The following is a 24,980-nucleotide window of genomic DNA, read 5'->3' on the forward strand; positions in this document are numbered from 1 at the left end:
GGTGTTGGGGTGCAAAACTCAAGTTCATTGGCTGTTCAACAAATAGGCTTTTCGTGGTAACGAGTGTTCAGCTTTGCATCAGCACTAGACAATATTATTTGTTATGCCAAGTAGGTGGTACGTTTCACTAGCTTAGTTTCATGATTAGTTTTATTACTCAGACCCAAAAACGTAATCTAAACACTTCACCATTTTCAGCAGTAAAAGGTTTTGTTTGGACAATCACCACTCCCTCTCCACTGCAAGGCACCCAAGGCACAGGTACCACTTTGTACTCACTGTGCAGGGGGAAATGCACCCTGTGTAGAGATACAAGGCTCTGATTCCATTGAAAGTCTCTGTGATGTCATAAACCAAGGGACTGAAAAATAGAATCTTTAAAACCCTGATATGAAAAGTTAAAGTTTTTTTTTCCTGAACAAGCTTAGGAATTCCACCTGTCTATTATCTGCTTCTTAAATGACCCATTTTCTGCTCCCATATCAAAATTTGAAAACAAGTAGACATTCGGCAAACATTTAGCATTTCACTTACGAATCGGTAACAACCAAGTGTAAAATCTTTTTCCAAAAAGGAATTAACTATTTTCTTGCACCAGAAATAAAATGAAATCATATTAAAATTAGTATTAGCGATGACATTTATTAAAAATGCATATGTAATTTAGAACAATTTAATTGGGATCTACATTTTGCAAAATGTTGGGCAACGCTTCTGGCAATGTATCTCAAAGTCATTCCAAGGCAGTGAGAACGTCTCTGTCCAGCGCTACAAACTCCGCTGGGCAGCTCGCGGTACGTAACAAGCAATAGCTTCTTACAAGGAACCTGGACTACCACCACCTCTGAGCTGAGTCCGAGATGAGTTTACCAGTGCAAGGTGGCTCAGAGACTGGAGTTCTTACCAGAGACAGAAAACCTGTAAGACGGGGCATCTTCCTCCACGGACAACATTATCCTAAGAAACATCGGAAATCCTGAAGATGGCGCAACGAAATCCACAGCGGGCAGACCCTAGTCCAGGCTTCCCAGGCTTGCAGGTGTGTGTTCAGGGTGGAGGTGCTATAAATAAATAAAAGGGGCAGGAGTTATTTCCAAACGAAATTGAGGAAGCCTAACCCTGAGGCAGTGAGAGGCCCAGCTTCCTGGTGCTGAGTCTACGTGCGGTTTTGGCACGCGCGGTCACAGCACAGCCCTAGGAGAGCCGTCCTCCAGCACTCGGGCCCTGCCGGGGTCCCCGTTAGCACCCAGTCTGAAGCAGCGCCACGTGGTGGCACTGAGGGCAAGTGAGTCCTCGCCCCGGGAAGCTGGCGCCACAGCGGTAACAGCGAACCCAGACGTCGCCCCTCAGCCACAGTCCACATGTGGGCACTCGGGCACAGGAACACGGGTGACAGCCAACTCTAAATGTGCGTGCATAAAACGTCTCACACAACCCCTTTCCTAAAAGTGCAAGTGTTTTAAGGGTTCAGGGTACCCTAGAAGCAGCTAGGGCAGCAGACTGGGGAAAATATGTTTATCACTTACAACCATCTTACAGTAAGAGTATAATTATTAAAATTTCCAGGAATGAATGAAAATGTAGGCTACCTTCCATGGGCTTTTTTTTTTTTTAATTTATTTGATAGGCAGAGAGAGAGAGAGAGAATGAGAGACAGAGCAAGCTCCCATCCGCTGATTCACTCCTCAAACACCCACAACAGCTGGTATTGAGCCAGGGCTGAAGCTAGGAGCCAAGAACCTGATCCAGCTCTCCCACATGGATGGCAGGGGCCCAACTCCTTGAGTCATCAATGCTGCCTCCCAGGACCATATTGGCAGGAAGCTAGAGTCACAAATAGTAGCCAAGAATCAAACCCAGGCTCTGCAGTTCAGGCTGTGGGCATCTACCGGCTTGCCTGAGTGCCTGCTCCCTGGAGGGTGTCTTCCACAGTATTTCTTCTGTGCTGTCTGTCAGTGGAGACCCTGCACTCACCTGAACATCTAGGCTTCTAACTTTCTGTTATTGCTCTAACACTAACTGCTAAGATTTACATCAGGCTTACTCTATGCCAGATACTCTTTATATATTTTAACTCTTAAAATTGCACAACAGGCCTAGGAGACAGGTACTACAGCTGTTCAGTTACATTGTTTAGGACATTGAGAATCACCAAGGGCGATATCTTGCCCACAGGTCCCAGGATAGGCAACTGGCAGACATGAGCTTCAAACTCCAGAAGAAACGACTCTAAAGTAAACCCCTAATGTTCAAGTGTCAAACTGTGTGCCTGAATTTTCTGGGTTTGTCATAAAATTCACACTCTCTTATGTGTGGCTTAATAGTTGATCAACTGTGGAAGAAAAATAAACAACTAAAACTCAAATAAGGGACAGCGTCTGGCTGGCAGTAAGATGTCAGGTGGGACATCAGCGTCACAGCTGGTCCTGATTCCAGCTTCCTGCTAAAGCACACACGGGGAAGCAGCAGGTAATGGCTCCAGCGGCTGGATCCCTGCCCCCCGCATGGGAGACCTGGACTGAGCTCCTCGCTGCCAGCTTCAGTCTGACATAGCCCTGGTCATTGCAGGCCTTTAGGGAGTGACCAGTAGCAGCTGGGAGCTCTCTGCCTCCATGTGTATGTGTGTGGTTTCTAAAAATCAGTTTGCACAAGGTGGATATTTGGCCTAGCAATTGAGACACTGGTCAGGATGCCCACACTCAATATTGAAGTCCCTGGGTGTCACTCACAGCTCCACTCTTGATCCCAGCCTCCTGCCAGAGCACACCCAGAGAGGCAGCGCATGATCATTCCACAGGTTGGTTCCCCATCACCTGCTTGGGAACCCTGGACTGGGTTCCCAGCTCTTGGCTTCAGTCTCTGGCCAGCCCCAGCCGAAGTGGACATTTGGGGAATAAACCAGAGTACATCAGCTCACTCGCTCACTCACTCTCTCTCTTTCTCTCTCTTCCCCTCTGCTTCTCAATTTCTTTATAAACTATGTAACAGATTGCTGTCAACTGTAGCATCCTACTGTGTTACAGAACATTAGAAGTTATTCCTTTCTTTGTGTTAGTACCCGGGATCTCCCCACCGACTCGGTCACCGCCCCCAGCTTTCTCAGACGTTACCGACCACTGCTCTGCAGTCTGCTTCCGTGGGATCTGCGTTTGCAGCGTCCACGCGTGAGTGAGGACATGCCTGTCATGGCGCAGTTCTTAGGTGTTGGAATAATGTTACACAGGGACTCTGGCTTCAGTCGCTCCTGTGAGGCGGTGGAACGTCACCGTTCCATCCTAGCAGAAAGTAATAAGCTGCGGGGGCCGGCGCTGTGGCTCAATGGGTTAAGGCCCTGGCCTTAACCAGCATCCCATATGGGCACTGGTTCTGGTCCCAGCTGCTCCTCTTCCGATCCAGCTCTCTGCTGTGGCCTGGGAGAGCAGTGGAGGATGGCCCAAGGGCTTGGGCCCCTGCACCCGCGCAGGAGACCTGGAAAAAGCTCCTGGCTCCTGGCTTCAGCTCCGGCCATTGCGGCCAACTGGGGAGTGAACCATCAGATGGAAGATCTCCTCTCCTCTCTCTGTGTAACTCTGACTTTCAAATAAATAAATAAATCTTAAAAAAAAAAAAAAAAGTGGCCGGTGCCGCAGCTCACTAGGCTAATCCTCCACCTGTGGCACCGGCACCCCGGGTTCTAGTCCCGGTCAGGGTGCCGGATTCTGTCCCAGTTGCCCCTCTTCCAGGCCAGCTCTCTGCCCAGGAGTGCAGTGGAGGATGGCCCAGGTGCTTGGGCCCTGCACCCCATGGGAGACCAGGAGAAGCACCTGGCTCCTGGCTTCGGATCAGCGCGGTGCGCCGGCTGCAGTGGCCATTGCAGGGTGAACCCACGGAAATGGAAGACCTTTCTCCCTCTCTCTCTCTCACTGTCCACTCTGCCTGTAGAAAGAAAGGAAGGAAGGAAGGAAGGAAGGAAGGAAGGAAGGAAGGAAGGAAGGAAGGAAGGAAGGAAAGGAAGGAGGAGGGAGGGAGGGAGGATAGTAAACTGAAAACTGAACAAGCTGGACACCCCACAGCTCCTCCTGGATCACTGAGAGAAGCCAGGTCGCAGGGCAAATTCCTGCCTCCAAGACTGAAGGGACAAACAAGCAGACTCCTTTTCACAGCCCACGGGGCAGACACAAACCAGTGCCTGGGCAGAGGAACCTGCAGGTAAGGATGCATTGCTGCAGGCCAGGTGCACACAGGTCTGGCGTTCAAAGCCTCAGGGGGGCCCAGGCACGAGGCGCCTCTTGAGTTTTCCCCCTAAGGGCAGGACTAGATTCTCATCATAAACACTGGAGAAAAATCCCCCTCGAGTTTTCTTTGGGGGGGGGGGGGACTTTTGAAGTGGGCTGGAGCCTCTGTTCTTCCTCACCAGTTCTGCCCTGGGGAGACCTGCTTCAGACCCTGCTGGGGTTCGTCACAGCCCAGCTGATCTGGACAAGAGGAAACACCCAACTCCGGCCAGCTGTCTTGTTCCTCATCAGTGGGGGATGCAGGGGTAAAAAACACAGGCAAAGTTCACAGTCCAGGGGCTGGCACTGGACGTAGCCTCCCTTACGGGCGCCAGTTCGAGTCCCGGTTGCTCCACTTCTGATCCCGCTCCCTGCTGATGGCCTGGGAAAGCAGTGGAAGATGGCCCAGGTGCTTGGGCCCCTGCGCCCACGTGGGAGACCCAGACTGAGCTCCTGGCGAATCACAGGACTCCAGAATGCTTTCCATTCTGCCACACCTGACCACATCACCAAAAGCTCATTTACAGCAGGTCCTTTAATCCACTCCATCATGTCCAGCTATCAAAAAAAAATCGCAAGGCTGAACAAGAGACAAAAAGCACAGTTTGAAGAGAGACAGAGCTTGCACCAAAAGTAGACACACCAGGGATGTTGGTGTTATCATACAGGGAATTTTTAAAACGATGATGAATATGCTAAGGATTCTTATCAATCAAGTAGACAGCACGCAAGAACAGGTGGGCGATGCAAGCAGCGAGATGAAATCCTGAGGGAAATAAACAAAAGGAATGCTAGAGATCAAACACGCTCCAACAGAAGTGAAAAGTTTCTTTGATGGGCCTATTAGTAGACCGGGCGAGACTGAACAAAAGAATCTCTTAGCTTTCATCTATATCAGTAGAAACTTCCAAAACCGAAAAGCAAAGAGAATAATGAAAAATGAAAAACTCTTGAGAATTAGGCTCAGAAGGCTTGGTCTGAGCGAGCTTGGCTTCCGGCCCGGCTTCCTGCTAATGTGCATCCTGGGAGGCCACGGATGATGGTCAAGGTGCTTGGGTCCCTGCCACCCCCCTGGGAGACCATCACAGAGTCCTGGCTCTGGCTGCAGCCTAGCCCAGCCCTGGCTGCTGCAGACATGTGGGGAATAAACCCTCAGATGGAAGATACCTATCTCTGTTTCTCTCTCTCCTTTCTCTTTCTCCCTCTCTCTTTCTCCCTCTCTGTCACTCTGCCTTTCATATACATGAACCTTTAAAAAGAAAAAGCGAGAGGAGAACTATCTGGTTATTGCAAAGCGTTGTATTAGATGATCCTAAATTAATGATGAAAAATACCTAACATATTCTTAAAATATAAAATTTACTGGGGCCAGAGTTGTGGCACAGTGGTTTAAGTCACCACGTGCAATGCCAGCGTCCCCTGTGAGTACTGACTGCTCTACTTCTGATCCAGCTCCCAAGGAACACACCTGGGAAAGCAGCAGAGGCTGGCCCAAGTCCCTGGGCTCCTGCCACCCACCAGGGACACCCAGATGGAGTTCCAGGCTCCTGGTTTTGACTTGGCCTACTACTGGCCTTTGTGGCCATTTGGGGAATAAACATGTAGATGGAAGTGTTCTCTCTCTCCCTCTCTCTCTCTCTCTCTCTCTCTTTGCCTCTCCCCTCTCTCTGTAACTCTTTCAAAAAAAATTTACTAAGCAAACACAGTAATTTAATACAAAAGGCATGAACTAGAAGACAGAATCTATTACATATTGCAGTAACTAATGAAAAAATGTAAACTTCTAGACAGCATTTTCTCATCTCGAGAATGCAATAATTTTCTGCTGCCCTAAATATACATTTTCTAAGTATAATTTAAATAGCTTCCTCATATGCTTGAATTCCCATAAAACAGGAATTTTCAACTATGAATCACTGAACTGAGAGACTGAACATGAGAAAAATCAGCCCCTAACCATAAATGTCAAGTTACAGCGTGTTCTCAGTATTAACAGGAACCTTAATTCGGCATAAATCGATTGGGCGATGTGAACAGAAGTTGGTGACTTCCCACTCACCGCCGTCCAGTGTGAGGCCAGAACAGGCCCTCCTGCCCCGGCCGCTTGCTAAGGAGCCTACATTCTAACACCCACGTCCTCTGCAGCCAGCCAGCCGTCCCAATCAAGTCCTGTCCGGCGTATGGGTGACCCAGGAGCTGCACATCCTGCCACGCAGCAGGGCTCTGCTGGGAGAACCAGGAGGCACGTGGAGGCACCTGCGCTGCCCCGAAGCCTCAGGTACCTGTGCAGCGCTGTGGCGTCCAGGCCGGGAGCCAGGAGCCCAGCTCCCACTGGGATTGGCCAGACGCTTCCCCTCCCAGGGCTCTGCTCACAGCACTGTCTCTCAGCGTCCGAGTCCCCTGGGCTCCCTCGTGGGCAGTCTCTCTGGACACTGTTCCGTCCTGTCCCGTCCTTAATAGAAGACCAAAAGTACCTGTGTATTAATTTAATGTAGAAAACATACAAACGTGTGTGGGGATACAAAAATTACTTATAAACTCATATTCTATGATGTACTTTCTATGTAATTCTATAATTCCTTCCATAAATACAATTACATAGCTAATATGTGAATAATTATTGAAATTATACAAATTATATGTGAGTACAAAACATCTTCAAAAAGTTCATGGAAAATGTGCATTATGGAAAAACTATGCATAGTCGTCAACATTTTTTGCACCAAAATATACCAATTCTTAACTCCATTTCCCACAAACTTTGTTTAGTGCCGTCACAGATATCAATGGGCAGAAATGGGAGATGAATATAATAAAATATTTTAAAACATGAGTCAAACAATGGTATTGAAATTCCAGGGATATGTTTCACAGCACAATCATAAAAAAGAATATAACACAGCCATTAAAAGGAATGATGTGGCTCACTTGGTTAATCCTCCGCCTGCAGTGCCGGCATCCCATATGGGCGCTGGGTCCTAGTCCCGGTTACTCCTCTTCCAGTCCATCTCTCTGCTGTGGCCTGGGAAGGCAGTGGAGGATGGCCCAAGTGCTTGGGCCCTGCACCCGCATGGGAGACCAGGAGGAGGCACCTGGCTCCTGGCTTCAAATGGGCACAGCACCGGCCGTAGAGGCCATTTGGGGAGTGAACCAATGGAAGGAAGACCTTTCTCTGTCTCTCTCTCTCTCACTGTCTGTAACTCTACCTGTCAAATAAATAAAAAAGAAATATAAAGAATAATTCTCAGGACACATTGTCACATGAAAAAATAAAACATATTTGCCACAAATGTTTATCATACTTTTAAATTCTGCATTTCCCTTGTCACATATAATTTTTAAATGTAACCAAATATACTATCTTATTTACAACTTTCTTTACAATTTCTAAACATAGCAACCTTGTAGTCTTCATAGTTGAAAATAAATATGTCTGCATGTATATGTAAAAGTGTTTTAAATTGGTGCAATACAGTTTGAATACTCTGCAAGGAGTGGTGGAAAATTTTTTGAGAGGATCTATATGCAACAAGAGCCATGTGAGACTTGAATAGTCTCAAAATTGGTCCAGAGAATTCTCCTAGGGCGGGAGGTAGAGGGGCTGCTGGTCAGGAATGGAGGGAAACATATTTGCTTACTAGACTGCACATTATTTTACTCTTTGTTTAAATAAATCAAGTATAAGTATTATTTCTTCGAAAACAATATCTTAAATTTTTAAATTGTGAGATGGTCATGTTTATATTTATCTAGTAGCGAAAGTTAAAGAGTAATGATACAATAATATTTGAACAATATCGTGGCTGATAGAATTGGAGAGCTGCTTAGTTCATAAATATCCTCTCGGTGGAGCCACGCGGAGTGCGGAGTGTTGCGCTGGAGCTAGGACGTATAAAACAGAGGATTCCAATCTTCCTTCGTCTTTACCGACCCTTATTTTCATCTATATTTTGTTACAGCATCCACGCGGCTGGGAAGCGGTGGCTCCTGGGGGCTCGTGGCTGCGTCTCCCTAACACTGGTGTCGAGCACTCCTCGTGTGTCTGTTGGCAACTTGTCTGTCTTTTCGGGGCTAATGTCGACGCAGCTCCTTTGGTCAGATGGGGCCGCCTTTTGGAAAATAGCCTAGCCTTTCTTCAAAAAGTTACACACAGTTTCTTTATGTTCCAACAATGCCACTCCCAGGCTTCTACACGTGCACCCAAGAGAAATGGAAATAAGAAAAACTTGTAAATGAATGTTTGTGGCACTATTATTCCTAAGAGCCTAAAGGCGGAAGTAACCCCGCTGTCCCTCAGCTCATGAACAGAGAGATAAAATACGGGATAACCATTGAACCAGATGTATTTGGCCATAAAAAAAGTAATGAATTGCCGAAGCGTACTACAGCCATAGACGAAGCTCAGATACACGCTACGTGGAAGCAGCCGTCACAAAGAGCCCACGGTTCCCGAGTCCACTGGTAGGAGAGGGCCAGCCCGAGCCAGTCCACGGGGAGGAAGCTGCCCTCCAGGGCGGAGAAGTTGGGCGAGACCCTTAGTGGCACAAGGGCTCCTGGGGAGTGAGGAAAATGTCCTGAATCTAAGACGACAGAGTGCAGCTGTCAGCCTTACATAGCTGGCTTCTTGGGTTTGTGAGCTGCATCTCAACAAAGCTGTTTTTTAAAGAAGAGAGAAGATAGAGTCCATTGTCTTTCAAAACTGTAGACTCTACTGATTTGTAAATCTAGCATGTTTCTGAGGGCCCAAGCAAACAGCCACCATCATACATGGATCCTCACCGTCCCTCTCCCTTCATGTATTCATTCAACAAACATCTCGTGGGTCCTTCCCACAGAACAATGACTACAAAGCAGGACTGGGCACACAAAGAGCAAAGTCACAGTGTCTTCCTCATGGGGAGAGAGGTGGGCCAGGGGAGGGGAGTGCTAAATGCTATAGATTTATCCCCAGATGTGGGGACAGAAGGGTTCAAGTAGAAAAGATGACGCCCAAACTAGGCCTTGACGGTTTCCTACAAAGCCAGTCCAGTTAAGGTAACAAGACGAGAACCTCCCTCCCCGCCCCCCACTCCGCGCCCTGACCAGGAATGGCCCTTGACAGGCATATTGCTATTTATTAGGGCCTCTCTGCCAGCCCCCGTGGACCCGACCATAAATAAATCCCCCATCCAAAGCGCTCCAGATGTGGCCCCATCGGGATGGAATTTGGACTTTGTCAGTGAAGGCGGGTGTAACCTGAACCGAGGATGTCAGTGCGCGAGGTACAGGTCTGCCCTGTCTGTTACCCCTACACAGCGGCTGAGAGAGCAGGCTGGGAGGGTGCCTGAAACAAGCCGGTACCAGGGAGAAAGCCGAGGAACGAAACACAAGTGCCCGCGGGGCCCGGATGCTATTTCATCCCCGCCCCCAGGTCCAGCAGCTCCTGAAGTGTGAGATACCCCAGTCTCCTCCCAAGAAAACGACTCCTTTGGCTCAAACGGAAAAACAGAATAAAAATGACAGAATGGCGGTCAGAGGGGCAGGACGAGGCAGACCCACCAGACGAATCGGCCTGTTCAAGGGCACAGGAGTGAGAGTCTTGGACCGTTCTCCATTCATTTGAATAGAATTTCATGCTGTTCATATCATGCTACAGTATTGATTTGCTACAGTCTTGGAATCCTGTACACAATCACCCCTAACAAACAAGAGTCTCCCTAGAGAAAGCCTGGCAAAATCACTCGATCCTTAATAAATTCTTTACCATACAGCAACTCCCAGCTCCCAGTGAGCATGATGAGAAACCGATGGATGGAAACACTTGGGTTGCTCTGGTAATTCTCATTTCTTTCTTTTTAATTTGAGAGTCAGAGAAACAGAAAAAAAGCCAGACGTACAGACAAAGAGAGATCTCGCACCCGTTGGTTCACTCCCCAAATGGCTGCAATGGTGGGCACCCGGACAAGCCAAACCTGGGAGTCAAGAACTTAACCCAGGTCTCCCATGGGGTGGTGGGGATCCAGCTGCGTGAGCCCGGGGGCCTTTACCGCTGCCCCAGGACCTGCATTAGCAGAAAGCTGAGTCAGCGGTGCAGCTGAAGGTAAACCCGAGTTCTCAACGTGAAATGCAACCGGCACCTACCCGCTAGGCTAACTGCCTGCCCCCCTAATTCTTATTTCCATGCCTTGTCTGAAAGTCCAAGCTATTTCCTGGAATAATTACAGTGGCAATGTCCAGTTTTTGTTCTAGAATTCCTATGGTGCAGTAGTTACATTTGTAATTAGAAAGAAGTAAAAGACAACCAACAGCACGACTTAATCCTCTGGATTACAGATAGAAATGAAAAACACATCCACATTTAAAATTTGAGGCTTTTCCCAACATCCAAAGAACAAAATTACTTAATATTCAAGTCATACACATATTAGAAATTTACATTTAAAAAGCTTCAGAAGTGAGAACTGATAAAGACAGTCCAATTAAAATACTGAAAGACCTAAGTTTAAGAATGTTTTTCACCTGGGCATAAAGAGTAGTTATAAGATTTTCATCTCCTGAATTAACTAACTGCAAACGGACAGAAAGAGAAAAATCACTAGAAACTTACTTATGATTTGTTTGCCTTTTTCTGTAGACTTTGAGCCGAGAAATGGAATTTTCCGCTTCTCTCATTCACCTGACACTTTGTCTAACACCTCTTTGCCGGGCAAGACCCACATGTATTTCAGTATTCAACAGCCTCTTCCTAGTGCATTCGGAAGAATTTAGTAAGATACATGACTGTTTTTACACCAGGATGCAGGTCCCCGGAACCCGTGCTACAAGGCGGCCTTACGTTGCTGCATACAGCCCCGTCATAGCTGGTATCATTTCTACAGTTAGCATATTGTGGTGAAAAGATGAAGATGGCATTTAAATTCTTAAGCCAAGTCATTCATGATCTACATATATAATTCACACATAATTCTGAGTTGGTGTTAAAAGAGGGATTAAATGTGTCAGCCAAGTTAGGTTTCCAAGTAGCAACATTTCATACATCAAGCTGGGCTTGAGGATGCCAGTGGCTGAGTTCCTAATCTTCTGCCTCGAATGGCTAATTTGTATTATTATAGCACTAATGAAATAATATTATGTCTGTTCGCTTTTCAAGAAGTAACTCTACTGAGAAGGACTTCTGTCCACGAGACTCTACGGTCAGACGTGATTATGTCGGAGTAAAGGCATGAAGGAGCAAGATGGACAGCCGTGGGGGTGGACAGGGAGGGGTGTCCCAGGCAGGGGGCCCCACAGGCACAGAGACCCTGAAGGGACAGCTGCCTGAGGAGTTCACCCAGGCAAGGAGGCCGGTGTGGCTCCAAGGCCCTGAGCAAGGGACACGCACAGAGAGGTCATCAGAGCGCCGACAGGGAGCCAGAGCCATGCGGCAGGCAGGCCTTCTTTCCAAAGACCAGAGTTTTCCGCTAACGCAGACCTGAGGCCGCGGTGAGGGTGCAGGCCGCTGGGTTCCTGCCACCCGCATGGGAGACCGATGGAGTTTCTGGCTCCCGGGACTTGTGCACTCTCCAAGATGGCTCCTGTCCCTGTGCTGAGACTCGGAGGGAAAAGGGCTGAAGCAGAAAGACAGGGTGTGGACGTTTGCGGGACAACAGCTGTCACCACTGAGCCGACGCCAGCTCCTGCCGCAAGAACCCTATAACCAGTGTCTTTTTTTTTTTTTTTTTTTTTGACAGGTAGAGTTATAGATAGTGAGAGAGAGAGACAGAGAGAAAGGTCTTCCTTCCGTTGGTTCACCCCCCAAATGGCCACTATGGCCGGCACTGCGCCGATCCGAAGCCAGGAGCCAGGTGCTTCCTCCTGGTCTCCCATGCGGGTGCAGGGCCCAAGGACCTGGGCCATCCTCCACTGCCCTCCCAGGCCACAGCAGAGAGCTGGACTGGAAGAGGAGCAACTAGGACTAGAACCGGTGCCCTGCCCTGGGTGCTGGTGCTGCAGGCGGAGGATTAGCCCAGTGAGCCACGGCACCAGCCCAGCGTCTTTATTTCAAGAAACCTACAGGGACTTCTGTTTTTGTTTGAAGCCCCCCCTCCCACTTTCCCAGTCTGCTTGGGGGCACCCAGATCCATCAAAGCAAGTGGATCAGGGTTGCAATCTCTTGCTGGCCCCAAATAAATTCTTTGCTATGGAGAGTCGATCGCTCTGTCTCCCATTTCCAGTTGACAGATACACGGTTGTATGCAGGAGAAAGCATTTTTGTAGTGAAGTGGATATTCTTCTTTGTCACTCCACCATAGCGCAACAGGGTTCTTTCTAAGGCTAGTGGCAAAAAGAAACCTGAAATTATAGTGTGAACACTTTGCAGCTGGTTAAATCGAAGTCTGTTGGTCTATCTTGAACTTTGGGTTTTTTTACTCACACATGACTCAATAACAACATGTTTCCGTCATGTGGAAAGTACTGGCTTACAAAGTTAAGCAAATTTGCCGATGTTGAAATATTTTAAGAAATATATATACATATATATCACTCCCAATTTCATCAGAAAGAAAAAGGTATTTAAATATTAGTTGGGAAGTCTGCAGTGGCAAATACAAGCTGTCCACAATTCTAATGTCCATTTCAAAGTTTTACATTTATCATTAAAACAAATAGTGTCTGTTGTTTTTCTTAACACGGAAGACTCACTTTCTTTGTGAGAAACTGTCTGCTAAATATGAAATTATTAAGAACAGTAATTTTCTGTTTTTCTTTCAAATACAAATGGAGTCTATGAAAGCGACACAATCCTTTCCTGGAGGCGACATCGCCCTGAGCGTTCAGCAGACATGATGTGTGCATTTCGCAAACTATTAAAAACAATGCACGTTAGGGTTAGCACTTACTATTAACATTTTCACTCCTTCCTCTGAGACGTTTAAAGTAACACTGCACCCTCTTGCTTTTCTGTGCCGGATGCTGCTCTCAACAAGGGGAAGCAGACGGACAACCTGGAAGCAGAGCCGTCGAACAGTGCTGATCTCAAATGATCACACTCTGCAGAGGGCATGAGGCCCCGGGGACTGTGGGCCCAACCTCGAGAAGCAAGGCTGCAGGAGACTGGGAGGAAGATGGAAACAGAACACGGTCCTCTGGTGGCAGTCAGGTTCTTTGTCGGAGCCTAGACTTGTCCAGCCACGTGGATAAAACAAAGAGCTGAACTGAGCCAGGACCCTGGTTCTGTTGAGCAAATACACGAAAGGGAGAGGGTCGAGCGGTTGAGAGTAGGTGCCAAGGAGTGAGAAGCTGGATAAGGACTGGGGTGTCCGAGCGGAGTCCAAGGGCGGTTTCATTTGGGTCTAAGTTAGAGCTAGGATATGGGGAGCTGGCGGTTGGAAAGAGACATATGGCAAATGAGTTTGCAAGGGTTTGCAGTTGGAAACGTCTGTAGTTCGGGCCCAGGAATGAGCTCTGGCAGGGTCCAGGGCAGCACTGGGGAGGGGAGGTCACCCGCTGACGGACGTCTCCCCGCGTATTCCAGAGTATTCCAGAGTAAAGAAGAGAATGGACCTGGTAGCCTTAATGCTTGGACTCAGAGCACGTAGATTTCCAGCTCTGAGGCCATATTCTGTGCCTCCGTCACTCATCTGAAAAACAGGCGGGGTGGCTGTAGCCCCTAGTTCACCAGGCTGCTCTGAGAGCTAAACGAGTCCAGCCACACAAAGTACTTGGAATGCCGGCCATGTGGTAACAAACCACATGGGTGCTCACTTGCCTCAGAGCCATTGGTATTGATGTGGGCGAGGCGGGGAGCCAGTGAGAGGCAAGGAGTTCAGGCCTGCCAACACCCAAGCCGTATGCAGTGCCTAACCCCATCCCCTCTGTGCCGTCTCCACAAGGCTGGAGGCTCCTGGGCACACCCACGGCTCATCATGCAGCGGAGCCTCCCTTTGCAGCAGGCGCTGGACGCCGTGACGCCTTCTGGGAGAGTTCCGTGCGCCCCTGCAGCCCCACCCTTATCCTAGAAAACGGACCAGTGCGGCCTGGGTTCAGGCAATTCTCCCCAGGAGGCCCGGCACTCCCACCTGAGAGGGTGCTATCCCTTTGCCTTTCAGTAAACCCTGGTCTTCCCTTCACCTCTCTCTGCGTATCCCATTTGTATCCATACATGCGGGGAGACAAGAACCCAGACTAAGCCTGTCTGGGGGTTTCTCCAAGCCCAGCAGATAATTTGGGGATCGCCATCCCCACCACATTATCATGCAGAATGAATCAGGAGGAACACCCCTGGAGAGAGTTTCCTAAACCAAGAGTCAAAAGCTCTGGCCGTGTCGGGGCGCTAACGCGGGAGCTGTACCGGGAGGGGAAGCTGCTGGCACGCAGAGGACATGGGGTTCAAACCTGGGAATTACAGGGAGGCGGGAGGAACGGGGTCTGGAAGTGACAGTGGCGACGGGGGTCGGGGGGGATCAGGAAAGTGCAGTCAATGTGACGCGGAGCCCCTGCGAGCCCTCAGAGGTCCCCCAGCGAGGGCCGGGCTGGCCCCCAAGTCCCAGGGGTCCTCACAGTCCTCTAACTGCAAGTCACAGATACGGGAGACTTCAGATCTAAAGTTGGCACCTTCCTCCGAGTGTCCACCTGGCGCGGGAAGGTCCCCGTGTCCTCAGGGCTGATCCCCAGCGCTGCGCTCTCCGCCGGTCCTGTGCCTCGGGATGCATTCTCCCTGCCCCAGCCAGGCCAGGCTTCCTCTGTTTCTGGTTGTGCGTCGCCATCCCAGCTGCCCACTGGAACTCCAGCCCACCAGATGTCTCATTCCGTCCTACACAGTTCCTCCCATAGCGCATCTCCCTCTGATTCACTGTTGCTCAAATTCGAAAGGACAATGATAATGAGTACTTAGTTATTATTTTCACAATGAACTTAGCAGCTTCGGCCTAGCATTGAAGGTCGCCCTCTGGCCACCGGTGTGAGCAGCTCTGAGCTCTGCCGCCTACCCTCTCACCTTCCCACTTTAGAAGGACTGGCAGCTTCTCTCGCCTTCTGAGCATTTTGTCCTCGTCAGCTGGGTTTCCGGTCCTCTGGTGATAGAAATTGGGAGAACTATAGCATAGCAGGAGGGGAGGTCTTTACCGTGGCAGAGCCAAGAGTTTTCTTCTGTCAGGTGAGGAGGAAATGGGCAGGTGTATAAGACAGAGGTGAAGACTCAGAGTGGAGGAAGTCCAGTGCTCTGACTCCAACCAGACACTTGGAAGCCCAGCTCACCACCCTGCTAAAACCGTCCGTCAGTTGGCTGGGAGCTGAAGTTAATGGCCTTAAATCATGACCTTGTAACGGACCTGACCACAGCTGTTCTGAAAGGGTCTCCAGCAGTGCAGAGCAGCGTGGCTGACCAACATGATCAGGTGAACCAGACGCGCACCCACGGGACTGGGTGTCCTCCGTGCGCGTGCGGAGGGCTCTCTGAGCTGCTGACACTGTTGAATCCAGCAGGGCTGTGCACGAAGCAATGACCTCTGTGATGCTGGCCCTTCAGGAAGGCTGAGTGTGGCGCTCAGGGCCGCAACCGTGGCAGCCTGGGTAGTTCAAAGTGACAATGTGTGCCCATGGTCTCAATCCCAGTCCAACAACAAGGTCCAGATGACAGGAGTCCATCTCCCCGCACTGAGCAGGGAATCTCTCCACCACCAAGGAGGCGGTGCTTGCTAGGAGGCTGTGCCCAATCATTAGGAGGCTGTGAAGGGTGGAGGCGAGGATGACAACGTCTAGAACAGTAGTCGGTGCAGGCCCAACACAGCATTTGTCTCGAGAGAGCTGAGAACTTTGAAGGGGCTTAGCACCTCTTCACTCTTGACCTCAGAGAATATCCAATGGCAGTCTGCCCTCACAAAGGACAGAACCCAAAGCGTAGCCGTCTTTCTCATGCTGCTGGGAGCCAGAGCATTGGAGGAAAATGGCGTTTACCTCTCCCACTGCTGCGTTTATCCCTAGGGAAGTCTCACCCTGCCTCCGCCCCAGACTCCTCAGAAGGGAATCTTTGGGGTGAAGTAGGTGCCTCCAAGGGTATCCCTGACAGGGGTGGGATCAGGCCATGCCTAGACAGAACTAGAACAATTAGAAATGTCAAGTCTTGTCGTGGAAGTTGGGGTGTACATGGCTGAGACAAAACACAGTAACACGCACATAGCCTCAGAACTTGACCCACTTCCAGTGTTCCACGGAACAGTGATGATTCTGCTACGGCCCTGCTCTCTTCTACAGCTTTGCCAAGGCCTTGGGGAAGCACTTTTCCTCCCTCATTGGAAGGGTCCCAGCCTACACCCTTATAGCAAAAAATAGATAAACAGCAGAGAGTCAAAACTGTATTTGAAACAAAGATCTAGGGGAAACTGTATGTTTATGCATAAGTTTGATGAAGAGTTCACAGCCCTGCAGAACTGTGGTTGGATGAAAAGGGTCTGACCTAATAACAAGAGACCGAAAGGAGGAAACTCAGCAAGACCTACCTTTCGAGAATGTTCTTGGCTCTCTGTGTAGCATACCTTCGTCTGAGCGAGGGGCTGGTCCCTCCAGAATGCGAGCCTTCATGAGAAGGGAACGAGGGGCAGTTAGATTTCATGGCTGCCTTTGAGGGAGAAGGGTTCTGGGTTCTATGACCCATCTTGGAGAGAACTCTGATTCCTATTGACTCTGGATCCATTATTCTTTATGCTTCCACAAGTCCACAATCAACACTACCACAGACGTGAGTCCAGAAAGGTTTGACTTTTTGGATAGATTGCACCAAAATGAATTAGTGCTTACTTAAGGTTATTTTATCAACTGTTTGTACTATAACACCTAATAAAATAGATTTTTAACCATATTTAGACTTACTTTATTCTTGATCGCCAGTGTTTTAATGTGATTGATTTTTTCTATTTTTCCCTCTTCCACATCCTTTCCCATACCTAGGTGTCGCTTTAAAGAAGCAGATTTTCATGAAAGAATCAGTGACATGTGCTATAGGTTTGCTCTCTCTTCTGCACCGATTAAATGTCATAAAACTTCCAGCAGGAATGTGCTAATATCATATCACATTGTAAATATCTCACCCTGTGCCCTGGTTTTATTGCAGTTCTGTATCTCACCGCGTTTCACCATTCACCTGTGTTTATCCATCTGTCTGGTTCTTTACAGAGTTCTCCAGCTAACACTACCAGCACAGAAAGGTACAGGAATTCAAGTAATAAACGCCACACCTATCCTCATCTTTTGATTTGTTTGGATGAGGTGGGTATTTTAGATTTCTCAGGCAACCACGTCATTTACTCTAATGAGAGACTAAGACTATTTTTACGGAGCAGATTCCACCCTTTGAACCCCAGTTATGCTGAACGCAAAGCACATTACTCCTCATCTCTCTACTCCTAAATGGTTCTTCAAAATGTTTATTTTAGGTAGAAAAGGCTTCTTAAATATTTCTGGAACTAATCTTTTAAACAATGCCTATACACAATAGGCTTTGGAATGAATATCACAGACACAGAACTGTCATTATAAAGAGCAGGAAAGAACAAAGAACGACAAACTAAAAAAGAATGAACACCGGAGTTGTGACGCAAACTGTCAAGAGATAAAGCACAACCAAGATAAAAAGATCAAAATGGCTTCCTCAAGTAGATCTCTAAAAGCCTTTCTCTATTTCACTCGCTTCATACCTCGAGCAGCATTGAAGAGATTTAATCCCTGTGCGCCTCTTGTTTATCTAGGATTGAAAAACGCAATAGACTTCAAGATCAGCTACATGTTCCTGGAATATCTGCCTTTGGTAAAAATAAACCAATCTGATTGTCTGGGGCTCATTACGTAGCTTCAGTCTACTGTGCTGATTAGTTTAAAGGTTTGGCAGATGTATTTTTAAAAAGCCCTCCCTTATTTTAATTTTAGCTCTTTAAACCGAACTGTGCAATTCTGCAGCTGGTTCGCTAAATAACCTTGGTGAAGTCACATAATATCCTACGATTCCGTTCCTCTCCGCCATGTAAAGTGGACAGGAGGACTTATACGACCTGGAGCAGATACAGAGAGTCTAGAAATGTCCTCGGGATCTAAACAATGAAAGATATTTAATGCATGTGTGTCTTTTACGAAACAAAATATAATCTTATTTATAAGCTCCTCAAATTCTTCATCAACTTGACCCACAACAGTGTTGAGCTGTGCTCTGGTTTCCTGGCAGAAAGGCTCATCTCGTAAACAAGTAGTGATCCAGAAAACCGCATCCATGGATAACAAGGGTGGGAAAGGTGATTTTACATTATTTAAGAAACCAGGGAACAGGTGGGGGAAATTCAGCAAGGCCAGGCAACTTGTACATCCAGGCCGGGCAGGAAATGGGGAAGGAACAGAATTTCCCTCGCACCTTAGGCTTCTAGGCTGGGAACACCCGAGACAACACAAGCATTCCAAGACACGAGAAGTGCGGGGCTGTGACCATCCTCGGTCGCCTGGGGCAGGGGGCGAGCTTCAGGTGATCCCGGCATGGAGACGAGTTTATGATGCTCTGTAAATGATCTATAAATAAAACAAGATGGCTTAAGAGGAATGATGGGAGAGTGGAGAGCTAGTTACAATCTTCCACACTAGCGTTTTAACACTGGGCATGTTGTTTAACAACCCTACACATCGATTTCTGTTTCTGTCTTTATTCATTTATTTAAAAGGCAGAGAGAGAGAGAGAGAATCTTTCATCTGCTGTTTCACCACCCAAGTGCCCGTAACAGTAAGGACTGAGCCGCCAGCCCAAAGCTAGGAGCCAAGAGCCACATCTGGGTCTCCCGCGAGGGAGTGCTTGGTTCATCACCTGCTGCCTCCCATGTACAGTAGCGGCAAGACTCAATCCCAGGCACTCTGATATGGGACGCAGGCGTCCCAAGGGCAGCTTAACCTTCTGCATCACAGTGCCCCTCGCCCCGATTTCCTCATTGAAAAAAAATGTTTAGTGTGGTAAGAACACTTAACATGAGAGCCACCATCTTATGAATTTAAAGAATTTTTATGTGTGTAATATAGCGTGAAGGATCTTCAAAAAGCAGAACATTTGCATTATGGCAAAACTATACATGGATATCAAAGACTTTGTAATGAAATAAACTTGGCTTTTAATTTCATTTGTCCTTAGGTCCCCTTGTGCTGTGGTTTGGATGAGATTCGGCTCCTGGACTCATGGAGGACTTTAAACCTCAAAGCCATAAGTTAATAGCACTGCTAAGTTAATAACCAAGGACACAGCCCCTCCTCGCAGTCCCACCTGCTCTGCCCAAACCGCCCCCGTTTGATGCTGCTTAAAATTATTTCCACAAAACAACCACCCAGACCCTGCACCAGCCAAGATAACCAGCACGGCCGCTGACTGCGTCTCTCTGATGACCCATGCCTATGAGCGTATCATCGAATAAAATGTCATGGCTGACACCCCTACTCCCACCATGCACCTGATGCCACCACACTTCCGAGATTTCAAAAAAGGGGAGGGGGACAGTACTCAAACTGTGCCCCAAACTCCGCCTCCTATGAATATTCAGTTGTATCCTGCCCCAGACACCAGACCTCACTGGGTGCAGCCTACACCCAAGCAGGCCCACTCTGTCTGGAATGTGTACTTTCACTGTGCAGGCAAATAAGTCTTAATTCCTCTGCTAATCTTTACCTACGCCTTGTCCTCGAATTCTTTTCTTATGTTAGAGACGAGAACCTGGACCCAGACACCCACGCTGATTTGATCCAGCAACTGTACAACACTAGGAGGGTAGAAACTTGATCCACTTAGGGTGTTGGGAGGTGGCCCTAGTCGGGGGGGGGGGGTCCCCAGGCCCCTGGGAATGGGCCCTGGGAAGTTAGTTCACCTGGGACGGTTGTTATAAAAGCCTGGGATCTCCTCCACCCACCCTCTCTGCTTCCCAGCTCGCCGTGTGACCCTGCCTTGTCCACAAGCACCCGCGCCTTCCCCAGAGCATTCCGACTGTGACCTTCTGTGACCCTCAGAACCGTGAGCTCAGTAAGCCTCTTCTCTCCAGGGTCGCTCCCTCGGGACTTTAGTACAGTAGCAAGGCTGCCACCTTGCTCTGCTCACTCTGCTGACGGCAGATGGCTGGAGCTCGTTCACGTTGTTCAAGTGACACGTCAGGGTGCTGATCTGTAACTCCCTGCTGCCCGCCCCGCCCCTCAAGCCCCGACAGCCCCATCTCGTTCGCTGGTTCTGCGGCTGGCAGTGTTTCTGGTAACCTAACGGTAAGTGGAAGCAGGCGGCATCTGCCATCGGCCGATCCGTGGGCAGGAAGTCCTCGATAGCTTTCCACAGGCCGAGCAGCACCTGAAGCGCTCCTGGTTTTTTCTTTTTCCTTTCTTCCTTCTTGTGGACTTCATGAAATGTACTTAAGGCACACTGCACAGTACCTAATAAAACGGTATTTTAAAGCATCAGGTTTACTCATTTGTGGCTAAAGAGAAGTTTCTAGGTTGGTAGCAGCCAAAATTATAAAAATAATTGCATTGATTCTGTAGCCTTTCTAGCAACCGTCCAAAGTAGGTGTAAAAGAGAGAGAAAGGAATTCGTCTGGACCCAGGGAGACAGCAACCCAAAGCTCTCTAAGTCACCCCCGCCCAGCCTGGGCGTAACAGACCCTGGTCACCGCTGCACGAGAAACCCAGGGTGGTTGTGGCTCTCATTCTCTTCTAAAAACCTGGCGAGGGAGTGATAAACACACCATTACTTTCAGAATGTATTCTTGTGCACTCATTTAATGTCAGCAATGTTTAAGAAATGCATTTAAAAATCACTTACTAGAAGTTCAACAAAGCATTCAGTCAAAATTATGACTAATCATGGTATTGTGTATTTTACAAAATTTTTATGTGTTGTTTAATTAAAGATAATAACCACCATATTAAAACACATACCTTCCCTTTGATATAACAGTTCTAGTTCTGGGAATTTGTCCTAGTGAAATATTCCAAGAAGCACATAAATATGTGTAAGTGTGTGGCTGAAGTATTAAAAATCATTGCAGAAAAATAGCAACAACTTAAATATTCATGTTATCTACGTTGTTGGACATTATCAGTAGCTATCAATATATAATGTTCCTCAACAATACTATGATTTTTAAATGAATGATGGTATTCACAAAAAATACACACGCAGAAAAATAAGCAGCCATTATTAGTAGAACTAATATAGTCATAGAAAATAATTATGCTAGGTGCTGGGGTTGTGGTGCAGCAGGTTAAGCACTGGCATCCCGTATGGGCGTCACTTCAAGTCCCAGCTCCTCCATTTCCAATCCAGCTCCCTGCTAACGCACCTGGAAAAGCAATAGAAGAGGCCCAAGTACTGAGACCCCTGCCGCCCCTGTGGGAGACCCGGAGGGAGGCCCAGGCTCCAGGATTCGACCCGGCCCAGTCCTGGCTGTCTCAGCCATTTGGGGAGGAAACCAGCAAATGGAAGATCGATCTCTCTCTCTCTCTCTCTCTCTCTCTTGCCCTCCCTCTTTTTGTAACTTTGCCGATAGTCCATTTTTTTTACATTGAACATCTGTGAATTTACACTTACAAAAATGAAGAGTAAAATCATTGAATGACAATTTGTGAATCATGCAGTTTAAAATGAACCTATTCTTATAATTTTAAAGTCAAGAAACCAAGATGGAATTCGGAGCACCTGGTCCAACTTCTCTATTTTTCAGATAAAGAAACTGAAATTCAGAGAGAGAAAATCACCCCCTCCCCAGGTTGTACAGTTCGTTATTAACTCCCCAAAACACACCAGTTCTCGGATTCTCTGAGCTGGCTTCCTGCATTCCAGATAATTAGGTAGATGTTAACACATGCTGGAATTATTTATGGCCATAAAGATAACACCACAATTTTGTGCAACACCGCAGCCTGAGCAACGCGTCTGGCCCACGCCAAAGCCACAGATGAAGAGATAGCACGCTCCTTCACCTCCTCTGCTCCTCAGTGTGTTTGCTCCATCTCATTTTCAAAATCTATGCTGAAATAATGCCCGGACAATGCAATCCCCGGGGACAGACAGCGCCCAGATTACCGGGCAACGCTGGCCCCCGGCCGGGGAGTCCTGTAGGGTGGTCAAGAGCTACAGCCAGAGGCAAGTGGCCAATCCACATTCCACCCATTCCTGTCCGCTGAGTCTGCCAGGCCTCCGGTGCAAATCCCAGCTGCCGGAGCCCAGAAGTGACCCCGCCCTGGACCTGAGCTCTCCCAGGTGTATCAGGACGGCACCTGGGCCCCTGCTCCCGCTGCCCCTGTGAGGCAGAGGGCAGCGCAGCGCCGTCTCGGTTCCCACGGTCCTTACTTCCTCACCCCGGTTTGTATTCCAGTTATGTCAGACTCTCCGAAATGTGAATCGGAGGCAATAGCCCCGGAGCGAGACGTGTGAAAGAACGCAGGAATCCCTGTAGCTCACAGACGTCCTCAGGTCTTATAGGGACAGCCGCTAACTCACGCTTGTTACACACCACACGGAACGCGGAACAACCCGGCAGCTAAATCAGCGGGGTTTTTTCTCGAGAAAATGTCCAGGCACCGGCAACCTGGTGCAGCTTAGGGCACCCGCACCCCATGTTTGAGGGCCAAGGCTAGCCCATCTCCAGGGCCAAGGCTAGCCCACCTGCAGGCTGGCTTCCTGCCGGCGCACCTTGAGAGGCGACCATGACGGCCCAAGTTCCTGCCAACAGGTGCAGTTCCAGGCTCCTGACTTGGCCTCACTCCACCCGGGGGGTCGCAGGCATTTGGGGATTGGACCAATGACTGGAAGCTCTCTCTCTCTCTCTCTCTCTCTCACCTCCTGTGTGTCTGTGTGTGTCACTCTGCCTTTAATCTGGGGGAATGTGGGATTCGTGGGGTCCTCGGCCTTCTCCCTCTCCGAGCAGCGGTGACCGCCTTCTGTGTCTTCTGGGGAACAGCAGAGTGGGGGAACCGGGAGGCCCCCGAAGGCCAAAGCCGGGCTCCCCTGCTGCTTCCTTCTTTCCAGTCGGGATCCATTTCTCTCCCGAAATCGCTCTCCCGGCCCCCGGTTTACACTGCGTTATTCCTCCAGGGCGCTTCTTCTGTCTGAAGCCTGAATGTCCCTCTTCTCCTGATTTCTCTCCTCGGCCAATGTCTGTTCTCGCATTTGTTCCTGATGAGCGTTCAAGTCCAGCCTCCCGGCTCCAATCTCCGTTCTAAGGAGAATTCAGGCGCTGGGCACTGCTGGTCACCACCCCCAGGCCAGGGCTCCCTGGGTCATTCCTGCCGGCTGCATTTCCACCTTCCAGTGCCGCTCTGTGTCCTCAGGGGCCGTGGGCAGAATCCCATGCATTTTCTCTCTTATCATTGATGCCAAGAAGAGCCCTACCGCTCAGGCCAGAAAGCCAGGAGGTAGCTCCACCCTTTCTGCTCACTTCCTACCTGCGAGGGTGACCGGAGCCGACAAGGCACCTCTCAGAAGTCTGCACGCCTGTTCTCCTTGCCCACTCACGACTGCCCTTCTGTCGCAGGCGTACTGCTGTTTCCCTGGCCTTTGAAGCAACCGTCCACTACCAAACTTCTCCTTCCCGGATCCACGCTCCTCAAAACGGTCAGTGACTGATGTAACCCCTACACACACACACACACAGACATATGCACACACATATACACACCTACACACACAGACATATACACACACACATACACACCTACACACATATACACAGACATATGCACACACATACACACATATATACACACACCAACACACATATGCACGCACACACACACATATGCACACATGCACATACACCCCACACACACATACACACACTCATACACACCTACACACACATACACACAAACATACACACACATACACACAGATGCATACACACACATACACACACCACACACACTTGCATACATACAAACACACATACACACACATACACACTCATACACACATACACGCATACATACATATACAAACACAGACACACTCACACATACACACGCCACACACATATGCATACATACAAACACACATACACACTCATACACACAAATATACATATACACACATACACACACATATATATACACGTACACACATATATACACACCTATACATACACACATACACATGTAATGCACATACATGCACATATATACACATACATCCCCCACACATACACATATACACACATACACCCCACACAGACATACACACAAACACTCGTACACACATACATACACACACACAGACACATACACACCTACACACATATACACACATGCACACACACATACACACACCCCACACACATACACAGACATATATACACACATACACACATACACACACATGCACACACACACACACACACACTGTGCCTCTGCTTCGGATCAAGAGTCCACGGCAGAGAGGACGCAATCAGCGCCCCCTGGAGACCGCCCAGGCCCTCCTAACCTCGCTCTGGCCTCTTGTCCTTCGTCATCTTCCCGCCTTCCCCTCCCTCTAACCCCTGCCTGCCTCCCTGGCTCACCCCCATCCCTCAGCACCGTGGGCTGCCTCTGCCCCCAGGCTTGTGTCTTTTGGAAAAATCCGTATTTGCCTTTCAAGTTCAACACTGGTCTTGTTCTGCTTGAGAGAGCTTCCTCTCTACCCCCCAGGCCACCTCCACCCCCACGCCCCTCCCTTCCCAGCAGGACTGTAGCCCTTGCTGATCTACACAATTCGTAGCACCGTCATTTTACCCAAAGTAG

This window comes from Oryctolagus cuniculus, chromosome 16, assembly GCF_051225735.1.
Source record: "Oryctolagus cuniculus isolate XC-2025 breed Fujian yellow rabbit chromosome 16, ASM5122573v1, whole genome shotgun sequence".
Lineage (NCBI taxonomy): Eukaryota > Metazoa > Chordata > Mammalia > Lagomorpha > Leporidae > Oryctolagus > Oryctolagus cuniculus.